The sequence below is a fragment of the Passer montanus genome, unplaced genomic scaffold (assembly GCF_014805655.1).
Source record: "Passer montanus isolate IOZ18808 unplaced genomic scaffold, ASM1480565v1 scaffold111, whole genome shotgun sequence".
Taxonomy (NCBI): domain Eukaryota; kingdom Metazoa; phylum Chordata; class Aves; order Passeriformes; family Passeridae; genus Passer; species Passer montanus.
In genome coordinates, this window is record NW_024357725.1 from 1,805,848 (window position 1) to 1,823,015 (window position 17,168).

Sequence of the window (17,168 nt, forward strand, 5' to 3'; positions counted from 1 at the left end):
CGCGGCGTTACAGCGGCGGCGTCCCGCGCACAACAGCCATCTTAAGGACGGCCTCCCGCTCCGCGCCGCGCGCGGCCGGGCCGGGCTTTACGGGCAGCCGCCCTCTCTCCGGTCCGCTCCGCGCGCCGCTCCCCGCCAGCCGGGCTTTGCGGGCAGCCGGGCGCCCCAGGGCAGCGGCGAGCGGCGCGGCCCGGCCCGGCCCGGTCCGGTCTGGTCTGGTCCGGCCCGGTCTGGTCTGGTCTGGCAGACAGCGAGCTCCGGAGCACGCGGAGCGCTGTGGGGTGGAAGGACCTTGAAGAGTCATCCGCTTCCAACCCCTTCCGCTGGAACTGGTTGTTCTAGGCCGCATCGAACCTGGCCTTGAACACTTCGAGGGATGGGGCATCCACAGCTTCTCTGGGCATCCTGTGACAGTGCTTCACCACCCTCACAGTAAAGAATATTATAATAGCTAATCTAAACCCGCTGTCTTTTCAGTCTGAACCCGTTCCCACTTGTCCTCTATCACTTCATGCTCTGCCATATAGTCATGCCCCATCTTTCCTCTAGGTTCTCTTAAGGTACTGGAAAGCCAGAGTTAGGTCACCCTGAAGCTTGTCTTCTGGCTGAACAATCCCCAAAATTCTCTCAGCCTTTCCTCACAGCAGAGCTGCTCCACCCCTCTGATCACCTTGGTGGCCTCCTCCGGACTGACCCCTGCAGCTCCATGTCCTTCCTGTGCTGGGCTCCCAGCGCAGGAGGCACCTTTCAGGTGGGGTCTCACCTGAGTGGGGCAGAATCCCTCCCTTTCCCTGCAGCCCAAGGACACGTCTGGCTTTCTGGGCTGCATGCACTGATTGCCAGCTCATGTCCAGCCTGTCATCCAGTGTTCTGTTCTGTAAGATGTACAGCCTGAGGCTTGTGCCAGCATTTTTTAAAGAGATACATGGCCTCAAATTTAGCTTGTTACTGAATTTCCTACTCCATGACTGTAATATTTAAGTGGCGATAAAAGTACAGATGTTGTGTGTTATAAATGAGAAGCTTGACTAGGCCAATATTCAAGCAGCAATCAATTTATTAATTAAGATGGTAAAGTATGAGCAATACAATGCTGGGTACAGTGGGGGAAATTTTCCCTCCAACTGCACGCCCATAGCTGGGGCTTACAGATATTTATAGGGGTGCTCATAAGCTTTCTCAGCAGTTTCCATTCCAAATTTTTACATCACAATTCTATACACTATTGTGATTTAGTTTTTCTCAGGATGTATCTCAGAAAGGAGTATCCCCAGATGGTGGGGTCCAGCTTCCAAAAGAAGAGAGAAGTCTCCCAGCTGGTGAGGTCCAGATTCCAGATGCGGGTTCACCTTTTAATTGCAAGGACTATAAATCTCACAACAAGTGATGTCCAGCTTTCCTTGGTTGAAACTATCAATCCTTGAGTTGATGTTCATCTTCCTTTCTCAAGCTGCTTTTCAATATTTTGTCAAGGCATTGAGATAAGCGTGTTTCTTTTTTATAGATTCTAAAGCTATGGTTTCAAAGATCCTTACTGCAAGTACTATTCTAAAATTATACTTCAAAAGGTTATTATTGCAAAGCTCTTTCTAGCTAGAAGCAGAAAGTTCCTGTCAAACAGCAACATCCTTAAAGCTTTAATTCGAATGCTCCTAAATCAACTTAAGACTTATAAAGGTTAATTACAAACAAAGGATATGTTCAAAGGCCTTCTTCCATGCTTTACTTCCTCAGTTATTTATTAGAATTCATCTTTATAACTGTCCCATGGTCGGTTTCCACACATATCACAATCACAGACACACAGGTTGCCTGTATGTACCTGACACGAAACACAGCTTTGTATTTCACGTTGTGTAACAGCTTTACCAGACAATGCAGAATAACAGTTCTCACACTCAGCAATTTGCAATACCAATGTACAGTTCCTTTTCTGCCGCGCTGCCATCCAAATCCCCGACTCCCCCGGGCAGGGGAGGAGGCTGCACCGGCGGAGCTGGGGCACAGCAGCTGACAGCGGGGGGCACTGCCCAGATGTGCCAGGGGAGTGCCTCAGCAGGAGACAGCGGTGGGCAGCAGACAGGCAAAGCAAATGGAGAAAAGCGGGACTCCTCTCGGGGGCAAAACCCGAAGGTTTATTGTCTCCAGGGAAGCCAGCCGAGAGAAGACCAGGAGCAAGGGGATACAATAATATATAAAGGGGGTGGAACAATAGGGTGGGAACAATACAATAACCAATAAGGGAGAACTTTGGAGGGAGCAAAATCATAACAGACACACCTGCTAGCGAACAGGGAATGTAGTAGGGAGGCACTTTTGTTCCTGGTCCAATCACCCACTGTAGGGAGAAAAACTTTCTGGAAAAAGGGGAAGGGACCAGTGGGTGACAGAGAGGAGCTCAGGGAGGGGTTAACAGAAGACATCCAGGGAAAGGGGGGAGGAGACAACAAACTGCCAGCGCTTGTGCTGGGGAGGGGCTAACTGGGGAGGGAGGGGAATTCCCAGACCGAACCATTACTACAAATAGGGGTAACAGAACGAACCAACTTCAATGAAAATGAACAACACGCCACAACACTTTTCAAATAAAGCAAATAAAGTCCGCCAGCATAAAAGTGGGGATTTTTTATTCTAAGGAACTGTGACAACCGTTGCATATTCGACTCTTTCTCTTACCTTAATGTGAGAAATGCAATTTTGCCACTGGTTTTGCCGGTTGCATGATCTTCGTGTAGACATGGAAAGCATCCACCTCTGTCTATTATATGTGGTACTGCACTATTTCATGGAGGAATACTTTAGAAATGGACAGTTCTGTATGGATTTTCAGATGTGATACTTTATATATTCATATCAAAGATGTCTTGATGGTCACTAATCTCCTTGGCAAAACGTTGTTCTTTACCCTTTATTCTTTTGCACCCTGTTTACACAAGGGGCGGGGGGGGGGGGGGGGGGGGGGGGGGGGGGGGGGGTGTGGAAATTCAGAGCATAAAAGACTCAATTCTTCACAGCATCAGAAACTACTTGGACTACACTCTATGGAATTAGTTTACATTTCTAGCTGTGTAGCTAGAAGCAGCATCAGGTCATTGATACCAAACTGTGAATTAAATGGCTGCAAATGTTACCTTGACACAAAACCACAGATCTTCCTCACACACCCCCATCCTACAAACTTGTAATATTTGATCTATTAGGTAAGTAACATTCCCATCATATACTTTACAGGTTGTATGATATATAACCTGTATAAAAATCCATATGATATTTATATAAATTTATATTTTTATAGATTTTTAAATAAAATTATTATATTTATATAATGTTTTATATAAAATTTATATTTAAAAATTTATATAATTTTTGAACAAGCAAATACAAATAGAGAAAAAATCAAATTGGGAAAACAATATTTAAATTTGCTTCATACAATATACAAACCATTATATATATCTAAGAATTACTAATTTAAGGAGCCTTTAAAAAGCTGGTCATGTTAGCATGCTTTACATTAGCCAAAGGGTCCTTTTGTTTACTCTGTATCCTCTGCTACAATGTATAATGAAGACAATACATTAAAGCAGCAGTTTGACTGCAGTTGCTGTCTTTTCTAACCAATGCATATATTTAATCTTTGTGTTGTGCCCCACCCATCCTTACACACAAACAGTGAGTAAGAAACCTCAATTAGATCTGCTCTTCTCACTTTCCCCTTGTACTTACATCACTTGGCCTTCTCCAAGCAATATAAACTGGAGTTTAACCAAAACTCCTACCTCTGTGTGGATTATGTTAGCAGTATATTTAGTCTTTCAAAATAAGGAAACAATATATTACCAAGATTAAATTTAAATATGGTAAAATAAACATCTTTATATGCTTTTGGTTGCCTACTTTCACTTTAGCACTGCTGTTACTGACTTTACACCTTGTTCCTTTGCAAGATAATAATGGAGTTTTCTTTCTTTTTTCATTTGTGGGTTGACAGCCATTCACTGCATCTTTGAACAGTGTAATCCTGTGCAAAAATGTGCTCATTTCTTTGTTTTAGTTGCCATGCCCATGGGGAAAAAAAAAAAAAAGTGGTAGCCTTTAAGTGTTTTTATCTCTAGCTGCCAAGATAAGTACTTAAGTAAGGATGATTTTATCTGTTAGGGAGTCATGATGCATAGCAGTTATCACATATGTGATGATGCATAAGGACCAGTATAAGCATGTTTGTAATGTAGCCTCTTTGCCTGTTGAAAAATAATTGATCACTAATGCAACTCTCAGCACTCAGATCTCAAAAGGTTTACTTACAGTAAACAAGTGTAGTTTTCAGTGGCTTGCAGTGAGGTGTACATATTGAGTACAGAGGAAAACTGGAATAGGAGCTCTGGGAATGATTTTCCTTTTTGGTTAGCTTTTCAGTAAGATTTCTTCAGTACAAATCACTTGATTTGGAACCAGAGCCTCTTGCTCCCACCCTTCCTCAGATCAGAGTAATTTAGATGGTAGCTAATATAAATCCTATAGGTATGCTTATAATGGGTTCAATCAGTGCAGAACAGAAGCTTGTGATTTAGCACTGTATATTAAAAATTTCTATTTAATATGGCATATCATCATCTCTACTAACAGAGATATTTCACACAACATCCTGTTCTGGGATATATGTAGTCATCTATCTATGCTATAGGCTCCACCTGAGAGCATTTGAGCTTAGAATTTGGTCCTGAATTGGATTCTTGCATATATACTAAGAATGTACTGTGGGAGTGGGGAAGTTTGCATGGAGAGTTCTTTTGTTCTGCTGCATTCCTCAGAAATAAAATTGGTGGTGTTAAGTATTTGAAAACATTGAAAACATTACTTGCCATGAGTATGTATTATCACATGATCTAATGATGCAGTAGCAGCATTTTTCCTTGTACTCTTGGCTTCCTTAAAAGCCACTAGATGAACATCGTTCAGTGGATCAAGTGAAGCAGATTGTTGCCTTAGCTGACTTCCACATTTGCTGTGGAAATTGGAGAGCATGGAATGAAGAAGGAATGATGCTGTAGAAGTGGAATGAATGCTGACCTGCAGAACTGTAGTTCAGTCTTTGCCAGACAGTTCTAGTGTATGACCTGGCAGATTATTTAAACCAATTTCTTTACAAAGTAGAAAGTAGGTCTGTTTGCTTGTTTGAAGACTAATGTCCTTCTCAACTACAGGTGTGAAAAGAGTCCAGCTCTGTTCAGAGCACATACATTGGACTTTTCCTATCCCTATGGATACACATCCCTCCTCTACTTCTAGATTAAATGTATAAAGATAGAAAGAATATCATCTCCCATTGCATGTTTCTTCTCATTCAGAATGAGGGACATTGGCCGATGCACTGAACACTTAGGTGAAATGAGTATTAGCAAACCTTTTGCTCTCAGCACTGGGTTTAACCCTGAGTGGCAACTAAGCTCCACACAGCCTCTCTCAGTGACCACTCTGAACACACATGCCAATCCAGACCCAGTAGCAACTTGATAGATTGGGCTTTCACCTCTAATTTCCCAAAGGTATGGCACTGAAACATTCAGGTATGATGGCAATAGTAATGGAGACCACAGAAGCCCAGAACAAAGTGAATCCTTTACTTGGTGCATGTGCAACTCTGAGGTGGATGCTGGCATGCACAATATCAAAAGAAAGCATCAGAATACAGGTAAGTTGTAACACAAGGTCTCAGATTAATAAAGCCTCTACTGAAGTTGGCCAAGCACTTCCGTGACTTTTATGCCATCTGCAGCGGACAAAAGCTTAGCTGCAGGCAGCTGTGTATGAAACTACACCAGAGCACATTAAATACGACAAGCACATTTCTGCTGACATGTTGTCTCATTAACAAATCTATTTCCATTTCCTGCATGGCCTCTGAAAATAAAGCTCACACTTTTTCAGTGTTTGATCATAAGATCACCAGCACCTTTCTTTAAAAGGTTCGGGATTCTTCTCTAAAGTGCAAGATCTCCGAGCTGAAGGACAAAGAATTTAAAAGGAGGCAGATGCCCAGAGCAAGCACCTGTAACAGTTCGGAGCCTGAGATTGAAGCGTATAAACGGGCAGGACGTGCGTCCCAGCACGCCCAGGATACGGCCGAACACACCCCTGGAGGGCGGTGTGACACAAGGCATGGAGCAAAGGTTCCATGGACGAGTTCTACACTCTCCCTGCTCACACCGGCACTGCAAAAAATTCACGGGACATCTACTGCCACGGGATTTCTGGTTCTCTTCAGTACTATGGAAGCATCCCTCATTTCTTAATGAGCTGTTTCCTGTGGGAAATAAGGTTGACTTTGGCAGTACAAATGGCATTGGGCTGATACAGATTCCATCAGAAGATTGTGTTTATTTTTTTAAGTATAATTCAAATATGTATCTGAGATCTAATTTCTTTCATTTCTAAGAGCCTATACTAATTTTACATCACTCTTCCAAGGATTCCAGAAGCATCTCATTGAAAAAAAAAAAAAAAAAAAAGTCAGTGCTTTAATTCTGCCCCAAACTTTGCCTGTTCTGCACTATCCCAGCTTGGGCACAATGTAAGGGTGTAAAGGTGTATGTGAGTAATCTCTGTGGTGGGTTTTTTTGAACAAACCAATGAAGATGTGATGAACAAATTGTACAGATAAACTCAGCGGTTTTCACAGAAGGTATTATTTGTACAGACAAAGAGTTATTTTAAATTAATGCTTTAAAAAAATGCCTGAAAGTTCTCATATGTCTGGCAGCTACCAACACCAGCTTCATCCATTGTTTATTGTGCTCCAGAGCCTGCTCAATAATGCAAGTACATCAGGGTGACATCCAGCAGTATTAATTCATGTCACTGGCATTTAGTTTTTACTGTATTTGTTATGTAAACTTTATATTACATTATTCCCAAAGGCAGTCTTGAAAATAATGATTCTGTACTTCTGCTTAAGCTTACTTAAAGATCAGCAGACTTGATTTTATCCCATCAGAATAGAACATTTTATAGCCAAGATAACTAATTTCTCCTCATCACAACTGAACATGGCTTACTCATTAATTTTTGGCAAATGAGGGAAGTACAGGTATATTAAAAAAAATAAAATAGGTAGTTCAGTTTACATACTGCATCAGAGCACAGAAAAGAACTTTCAAGCATCCTGTTGAAAGAAAGCCTAGTAGTATCTATTTGCCTGGAAAGCATCATAGTTGAGACCAGCTCATCCATTTGATCAAGGAAGGGAAAACTGTTCAAAAGGACTTGAGTAACTCCAGAACCTAAAACGCACTGGTACTATTTCTTGTGTCACAAGGGGCAAACCCATAGCTATTTCTAAGCTACAAGTACTGCATGTTTAAATGACATTCAGGTTTTCAATTTCACAGCTATGATTAGTTAATTAACAAATCTAAGGACAACAGACAATAATCCAGATGCAAAAAATGTAAGAAATATTACTCTGGTAATAATCTGTGAGGATTAGGAAGATAACTAAATGGTATAGAATTATACTATTTCAGATAAAATTTAGGAATCAGAATGCAAAATCTACTTGCCAGTGAAGAAATAACATGTAATGAAACTATTGTAAAAGAAATGTTGAAATTAATTTCTGGACTCCCATCTCAAACACATACAAATGGAAAGTCCCAAGATGAACTGGGTGATCTAAAATGAATTTTTTCACGTCTAACCTCTGTTACAATATCTAATTGTATATACTAATTATAGCTGTTGAATATTACTACAGTAAAAGTATCATATGTATCTGTGAACTGTAATTCTACACAAATTATATCACTTTTCTGCTAAATTAAACAAGATTGTTGATAATCAAAAGACTGTACAAGCTATTTCTGCTTTTTTGTTTGCAGTAAGCTACAAAGGCATCCCACCTGTCTCTCTTCTGCATGTACTTGCCTCCAGTTTTGTACAACAAATTTTGTACTGTACTGCATGCATATTAGATCTACTTTACTGTCCACAAATAACTGTAAATGTTAACACAAAAGGTGCCATCATCTCAGAGCATTTTGGTTCTGAAGTGTTTTGACTCCAAAGCAAAGTATCCCTGGAAAAACTTGCTATTATACACAAAGACAGTATACACACTTCATTGATAACTAGCTTGAATGAGACTTGTGTTAGCAAAATGGCACATTTTATCCTGTTTAGAGATCAGCTTATTACCAGGGAAATATGAATTTTCTTGCCATGTCACTAGGATTACATTATTATGTTACTAATATTGTTGTTATGTTACTCTTCAGGCCTAGTTATTCACATTGTCGAGTAGCAATCTGAATTGTGACCATCAGCCTATATTTCCTTTCTTCACTCCCTTCACTTAACATCTGTGAATTCAAGGACTGAACAAGCCTTCTGAAATGTTCCTGCTCTAGCTGCAACTTGAAACTTGAGATGGCAAAATCTCAAGGGAGAGGGAGATGTTCAGCTTGTTCTGAAATAAGAAGCTGCTGGGACATCCTGTGAGCAGAACGAAACCTTTGAAAGCAGTCTTGCCAAGCCCCAAACACTCCAAGTTACTGGGCTGCTGATCAGGCTGACCCCAAGCTTTGCCATACTCATCCTGCAGTACCTCCCTCATTCGTCCTGAAGAGCACCCAAAGCCAGAGCCAGCCTGGCTGCTGGCTGGAGTTAGGGCACTGGCACTTACTTGTGCTGCCAGCAGGCTGCTGTTCCAGGCATTTCTTCAGCCAATGCCCAGTCACCCCTGGCTGTTCCTACAGAGAGAATTGTCCATCACCTTGCCATGAGAAAAGGACCAGATATTGTTGATACTGCTGTATGAGCATTAGCAATATTAAACCACAAGGTATTTACGTATAAGAAACGTAAGATTTAGGACTACCTGCAAGCTTCTTTCTGCAACAATGTGCACTGTATACCTTTTGTCTCTGTTGTTGGCACATGCTGCTTACAGTGTTTACAATGCTGCTTACAGTGTTTACAAGTTCTTCTGTTCTCAGAGACACCTACAAACATTTCAGTAGTTTGAGATTATATTTACTCAGCTGACTACAAGTTGTCAGGGGGTATGCAGATGCATCACTAAGGGCTGAAATGAAAAGTGAAATTAAAGAATCCATTTGACTTGCCATCATCTGGACACATTTGTGGAAAATATGGAAATGCAGAAAATTTGGAAAAACTTTTCATGTATTGCCTGTCAGTGAAGAAGTAATTTCCATTCACCTCTGTAAGCAAACAGCTGCAGCATTTCTTGGTTGTGTAATAAGAGAGGCTATTCAGCAATGTTCCCCCTCTACAGTGCTGGGCTATGCTGGTCCCTTTGACTCTATTTGCTATGATAATGTGGTTATCAGTGCGCATGAAATATCACATTGCAGCTCTGAACACAAGACTGCTGCAGCAAACAAGCTGGTGGGACAGCTGCAACATCTCCATGTTCCAAGGCTGCCTCAAAGAGCCCTTTGTAGGGAGGTTTCAAGCCAGCAGCTGCACCACTGGTGCCCTGCCTTCCTGAAGGGAACCCAGGCCAGCAGATGGGGACTCCCTGCATTCCTGGAGACAATTAATATTTTGAAAGATTTTGGGGACATATTATTAAAATGTAAGCAGAATACATTTAAATTTAAAACTTTTTCATGCCTTCATGCAAAAAAGCTGGGCCCCATTTCTCTCTCTCCCCACTTGTAACTCCCTGGGTTTACAGTCACTGTGAAGGATTGACATTTCTGGAAACCTACAACACTGACTTTTTTCATACTGGCTTTTAAAGCCAGCATATGACTGGCAAAGTGTTTACTGGCCAGACCAACCAAGCAAGCTTTTTATGTCTCCAAAGAGAAATAAAATAGTGCTTGGAGTACAGCCTGCCATGAGTTTCTGCATGAAGCTCCACAGGAGATGGCTATTTTAATCATCCTGTAGTTTCTTAAGCATAGGTTCTCCTGCTGATTTAGAACAGGCTCAATTCAGAACACTAAGCCATAAATACATTAGGAGTTGAGGCTGAAGCAGAATTAATATTCATCTCTCTAGAGTTTTATTTTAAAATATACCTTTTGATCTCTCAATGTGTAGCAGAGTCAGTGAGTCACTCCAGACATTTTAAAGATATTTTGGAAAAAGCTGTAAAGTGCATTTTTGGGTTTGTTTTTCTTTCTTCCTTTTTTTTTTTTTTTCCCTTTTCCAGTCACAAGCAGAATTGGCTTTGTTATTTGGCATTTTTTTGTAATAGAAAAACTAGAGTTGAATAGCTGTTAATGAGCACATAATCTCCCTCAGTAACATAGACATTCCAAGAGAAATGGAATGACTTCTGGTTGGACTCTAGCTAGCCATCCTGTGTTGATGGAACTGGTGGAATAGTGACAAGGGGCCTCTGCATCCTGTGCAGCAGCAACTGCAGTGAATCTAAATGCTCAGAGCAAAGGGCAAACTGGAAGGAGGAAACTGGCCATTTTTCCACACTTTGCCAGTTCATATTGCCTTATGGGTCTGGCTGGCCACAGTGTGGAAAGTATGCAGCACTTACACTTATTTAGAGAGGTATAGGGATGGAAATTAAGCAGAAGCAAGTAATTCCTAGAGTCAGAAACTGACAATCAGCATGGGGACTCCCAGCACCCTGCCCAGCTCACTTTCTTCTAGCCTGCCAGCTTAGAACCTAGACAAGGCCAGAACTGACAGTGTAATACCTCTCTTCTCTATAGCAAGGCTTTACTCTGGCTACTCCTTGCTCAAGCCAACACCATGACCATGTGTGTTGAATGAAGCAGACAGCAGAGGCCAGCAACAAAAATCATCCAGTTATTTTGAGGAGCATTTCGAGCATGATCGAGGGGTGCAAAGCAGTGAGGAGAAAGCCATTTTTAGCAGAATGCCTCACTTTGCTGTACTGTATTTTGTGACTTGTTTGCTTGAGCCTTTTTTTAACCGTACTTTTGGGCTTTTCACTGTGTGAAGACAGGACAAATATAGTGACTAACAAGCATATACCTGTTATTTAGTTGTTATATAAAGTGCACCTGAGTACACCATGAATTCACATTTTAGGTTTGCTGGAAACTTCTTTTGGAAATTTGGTCTGGGCTGTTGCCACCTTGCAAGGATCCTTTCTCATCCCTCCGCCCCAGGCAAATCCTCAGCTTGTTTTTAAATTATTACATAGAAGCCCTGTTAATCTCACCAGTGACCACAAAAAACATTTTGGCTTTGAATTTCTTATTGCATGCAACTTTCTTAGGTAACCTTTCCTAACATAGGATACCATTTGTGCTTGTCATGTGGTGTCAGGGTCACCGTCCTGGTAGGTGACAAAGAAATTTGTTGGAGCCTGTTTTAGATAACAGATCCTCTTGCACATCATTCATAGCCACCACTATGAACAACACAGCCCACTACCCTGCTTGGCCTCCAGGAGCACACATCTGAAGTGACCCTCCTTCCCTCATCAACAGAATGAGCCATGCCCTTGCAGAGCGTGCAGTAACCATGCTCTACAGGCCAAAGCAGCATATCCACCTCATCCCTGTGACTGAGAACCTCTGTTAAGTCATATTTCTATTAGCACCAAAAAGCTTTATTACCTTTTTATATAATCAGTTTGTTATTCACTACATACATTCCCTACATGCATCTAAGCAGATACTTAACAGATCTTTTTCTTAGAAACTGAATGTAGTGCCTTGAAATTAACTGGCAATATATTTGTACTTTGAACTCACCTGCATGCCAAGATTAGCAGTATTTCTAACTGGTTACAGTCACAGACACTGTAAATAAAGCATTCAGTCTGCTTCTTTTATGGGTGCTGTTTAACCTATTCTAAGCATCATAGTTTAGTGTACTGTTTAAATACAAGTTGGGTTTTCCCAACAGCTATGACCTGAAGTCAAGTTGCTTTATGGTCATGTTTTACTGTAATAGGTTAACTTCAATCCAGAAATGCAAGAGAAATTAATCCTTCTGAAGATATACACTGAACAAAATCAATATATGCGCTCAGAGGGAACTTTAGGTCTGTGCGTGATATGATCTTACATGCTCCTGTAAATCTGTTTGAGAGCAGACTTCAGGGAAGACAAGCACTAAATCTGAATATCAGTTTGAACAGAAAAAAAATGTTAGGGAAATTGATTTTAATTTGTGCAAGTGGTCACACATAACAGTGCCTGACCTTCTCTTACAGGAAATCCTGGAGTGCTGCTCTGCTCAGTCTGCCAGTTCCCAGCCTATTTAGCATCTACTTCAGAACATGCAAGAAATCTTAAATATAGCTTCACTGGGATACTCTGCCACAGCAGAAACTTCTTTCATAAGGGCATAATATTTTAGGGAGGGCAGATGGGAAATTGCTAACATATAGGGAATTTCAAGAGGTAGAATAATTTAGAGGGCAGAGGACTGGATTTATGAATGCCTGCTCTAACTCCATAGCTTGCAATGACCAGGGATCAGTATCTTGTTTTTGTGCATCATCTGCAATATAATTTTTTTAAAAAGCAGTTCTTACCTTGAAAACTTGCAGATGTAATGAAAACAAGGCAAAACCAAAATGAAAACACAGCAGAAAAATATCTACCATTATGCACTGCACCTTAGGATGCACATATCCACATTTAGAGGTGATATAAGCAAAGATACTGGACAATTTCCAAAATTTTACAGGTACTTAGAAATGTTGTTTTGAAAGACTGAAAGGATTGAAGAAAGGTCATGTCAAGGAAACACAGAAATAATAAAATCCCATCATTTGGAAATGGCCAGTTTAACAATAATGTCCTTTCTAAGTGAATTAGTGTCAAAAAGAAGACAACAAATACTGCAGCTCTGAACAATATATTTTATCTACACAATTAACAATTCCAAGAGAATGGACTAAATGGCATCATGCACTGACATTTCAAACATAGACATCAAGGTTTATATTCCAGCACAGTTCAAATGTGAAAGCAGGGCTCAATTTCAAGGCTGTCTGGTGTCCCTTGTGCAAACTGCCTGTCACCCAACAATCCTCAAGCACTATTAGAGTTTCTGAGAGAGCTAACTGTCTGTCTGTCAATGCTGTGCCCTTCCTCAGACAGCTTTGAGGTTCAACTTTTTGCTTACAGACAGCAGTTACATGGGTTTGTATTATTTGAGCCTTGCATTCAGGTCCTCTCACTGGGCCCCAGTGCCAGCAGAGCTCCCAACACCTACCAGCCTACCAAACTGGGGAGTTGGTGAGACCCCACAAGATGGCCTTATGACCCAGACTGATTTTAGTTACTGCAGATAGTGAGGTAATTGCTTCTTTTGGATCCAGCTGACACTCTTTGCTTTCTGTTTACTGTATGCAAGGGGCTCCATAGTCTGTTTGTTATGGCCATTTATCTGTATGTTTACTAAAAGGTTTTTTAAAGAAATGCAGTATCAGCATCTCCTCCAACCTTTGACACATCAGAAGAGAATCACAGAATGAAGTAGGCTGGAAAAGACCTTTGAGATCATCCAGTCCAACCTATGACCTAATACCTCCTCATCAACTAAACCACGGCACTGATTGCCATGTCCAGTCTTTTTTTAAACACATCCAGGGATGGATGGGAAGATGGTTCCATTGCCCAAACACTCTTTCAGTGAAGAATTTTCTTCTAACATCTAGCCTAAACTTCCCTTGGTGCAGCTTAAGACTGTGTCCTCTCATCCTGTTAGTGGTTGCCTAGGAGAAGAGCTTGACCCCCACCTGACTACAACCACCTTCCAGTTACCTATAGAGAGTGATAAGGTCACCCCTCAGCCTCCTTGTTTCCAGGCTAAACAACCCCAGTTCCCTCAGTCATTCCTCACAGGACTTGTGTTCCAAGTCCCTCACCAGCCTTGTTGCCCTCCTCTGGACATGCTCAAGCATCTCAACATCCTTCCTAAACTGAGGTGCCCAGACCTGGACACAGCACTCAAGCTTTTGTTACCCATGCTGACACTCAGCGTTAGTGTACATGCACTTCAGCTGGGATGCTGATTTAACACCTGACTCTGGCTTACCACCCTTGGGCTTGTTTCTGGAGAGCCCATTTGCATTCCCTTCCCACTTCAAACCTAGTTTAAAGCCCTCTCAATGAGTTGGGCCAATTAGTGGGCTAGAATCCTTTTGCCCTTAACAGAGATGGAGCCCATCTAGCTCCAGCAGACCGGGTGCCATAAAAGTTGCCCCATGATCAAAGAATCCATAAGTCTGGTGATGGCACCTGACCTTAAGCCACTTGTTGATATGCAGGTTCTCCTGTTCCTTTTATCATTTATCCCTGCAACTGAAGGCACTGAGAAGAACACCACCTGCGCTCCTCACCCATTCACCAACCGACCCAGAGCCCTGAAGTCCCTTTTAATTACCCAGGTCCTCTTCTCAATCTTGTCATTGCCAGCCTGGAGCATTAGCAGGGGACAGAAATCAGAGGGCTGAATCAGCCCACAGTCTCTCAGTAATCCCGTCCCCAGGCCTCAGGGAGGCAGCAGACCTCCCTGTGGGATGGGTCTGGTCGACATACAGGGCTCTGTGTTACACTCAGAAGGAAGTCACATACCACCACTCCCCTTCTTTTGTTTTTAATGCTAGAAGTAGTAATCTGTCTGATGGATGAAGTGTAATTGGGAGGCTCTCCAGGCAAATTATTTTGTTCTGTGTCACCTGGTCCTCTGGATCCAGGGCTTCATACCTATTCTGAAGTGGCACCTAGGTAGGTGATGGGGGTTGGGAGGAATTTTCACAACCTCCCCAAGGAGGGACCCATTTCCACTCTCCTTCATCCATCAGGTGTCCTCCTCCTGCCTGATGGTGGGAGGCATGGAAGTCCTCTGATTCCTGGTAGGCTTCTCTCAAAGATGGAAGGTGAAACTCTACCAGTCTATTTCCCTTTCACTTTCTCTAATGTTCCTCAGGCTTTCTACTTCCTCCTTAATTTCAGCCACCAGAGGAGATCGTTCACCTGATCACACCACAGGCAGGAGTCTTTTGCAACATCCCATGGTGCTAGTGACAAGCTCAAACCCTCCTTGCAGGAAGGGGTCTGGACAGATGGGGGTTCTTCTTGGGGGCTTCTGTTTGCATTGGTACACTTTTACTAGCTATAGCTTTTGATTGTGTGGAGACCATTGCTGAAAAAAACCCAAAATCAACAAACCAACCAAGCAACCAACCAAGCAACCAACCAAACAACCAACCCAAAATAAAAAGCCTACTAGCTTTTTATTAAAAGCCTCCTACTAGGAGGATGACTGCAACCCTCCCTGTGTGAACTGCAGTGCAAACTGCCATGACCATGCCCTCAAAGATGTGCCATACCCTCAAAGACATGCTACACCCTCAAAGATGTGCTATGCCCTGGGCCACCACACTCCCTAGAGCAGCCTTTGAATCAAAATGCCAAGGGCTGCAAGAAGCTCCACCCAGCACCTGAATGGCTGGTGAGAGGACCTTATTTTCTGTTTTATTACAGCTTCATCTCTGAGGTTAAACACATCAGGAAGAGGGAGTGATTGTGGCCAGCCAAATGCTCACAGAATTTGCAAGTGAAAACTCCAAATGTACGCTCTAATGAGAATGCCTTGTCTCACCCATTTGTCTTGAACTTGTCCTGTACACTTTCCATTATCACATCAGTCTTTGCATTACTACTGCGCAAAACACCATCAAGGTTACAGAGCATTGCAAGTTAAAGACTGATAAACCCACACTGCAGAATTTCAGTCTGACCTTTCACACTCAGGCTGCAAATCTACTATTTCTTATGAGCCAATGCCATCCATGAAAATGCTGCTCTGTCTCTGCCTTGCCTGGTGTGGAAATGAAAACCGACTGCTAGCAACCTAAAATTTCTTAAAGCCAGAATAAAATGCAATCCCTATGCAGTTTTTTTTCTCTCTCCCAGGGAACTTTTTTTCTCTTTTTCCATGGCTTATATTTTGCAAGCAAAGAGCTTTTGCTCCAGCCAGCCTTGAAAGCACAAGCCCTCCCTGGAATTCCTTCCATAGGTGTGAAGCCAAAATTATTTCTGCTATAGCAGGAGCTAGGGGAGGAGAGGTACAGATTATGAAAATGCAAAAATGGTCTGAGGGGGATTCTAAGAATCAGAGCATACTTCACCACGGTGAATGTTTCAAGAACACTGGCAGAAAAGATGAAGGAAGGAGATAAGAAAATACAGTTTGGCAGACAGCTCAGTCCGTACACTCCTACACAACATGGTCTTTTTGTAGAGCAGGTAATTTTCAGCTCTTGATACCAACCTTAGCAGCTTGTCAAACATGTGAAGGCTGATGACAAAACCACTTATTCTACAGAAACCTACAAAATGGTGTTTCCAAATTTCCACCAGGTTAGGAAGGTCCTGCATGCAGCAACAGCTGTGTGCTGATAGCCCTCATGCTGAACACACTCATTATGCCTTTTGTACCCATTTGGTAGACAGTGCCCCTCTGCTTTGGACAATGGCACTAGTGAAGTCATGTTAAAAACATTTTCACTATAGCTTACACTCTCTAACTCTTGATTACATCTGTCTGAACCAAAACAAGCAGAATTACAATCTAGGTTAACAAAATGCTAACAAGAAGTATGAGAGGACGTGTTCTCAACCACAGCTGCTTTCTAAAAGGCTACAGGACATTAATTAGTTGGTGCTCCTCCTTGCAGACTCCCTCTTCCAAGAGGGGGAGGACTGGGCTATGGATGAAGAGTAGCAACAGACCAGAACCATGCTTTACAGCAGGGCCCTGCCTGGGACCTAGACAGAAGTGAGCCATGCTACAGTTAACTTTCCCTTGTCAACTTCCTAAATAGTAGGGAAAAATAAGCACGTCTAATAACATTGAGCAATTACACAGTAGCTGATAAATAAAGATGTTGAAAATAAAGTTTGACCATCAGTACTAATACATGATAAAGCTCTTACTGATATATAGCAGTTAATAACAATTATAATAAATAATGTACTCAAATAAAACCAATGATCTCTTCAATCCTACCTTGTGCTCCTCCACTATCCTCACTTTAAGAGCTTATTCCTCAATCACTGACAGACAAGGACATTAACTTATACCCTGTGCCCCTCTTTATCCCTCTCCACACATGTCCTGAATAATACCAGGTTCTGGGACTATTGCTTCATGAATTTTCAGTCCTCTCTACTTTATGTGTC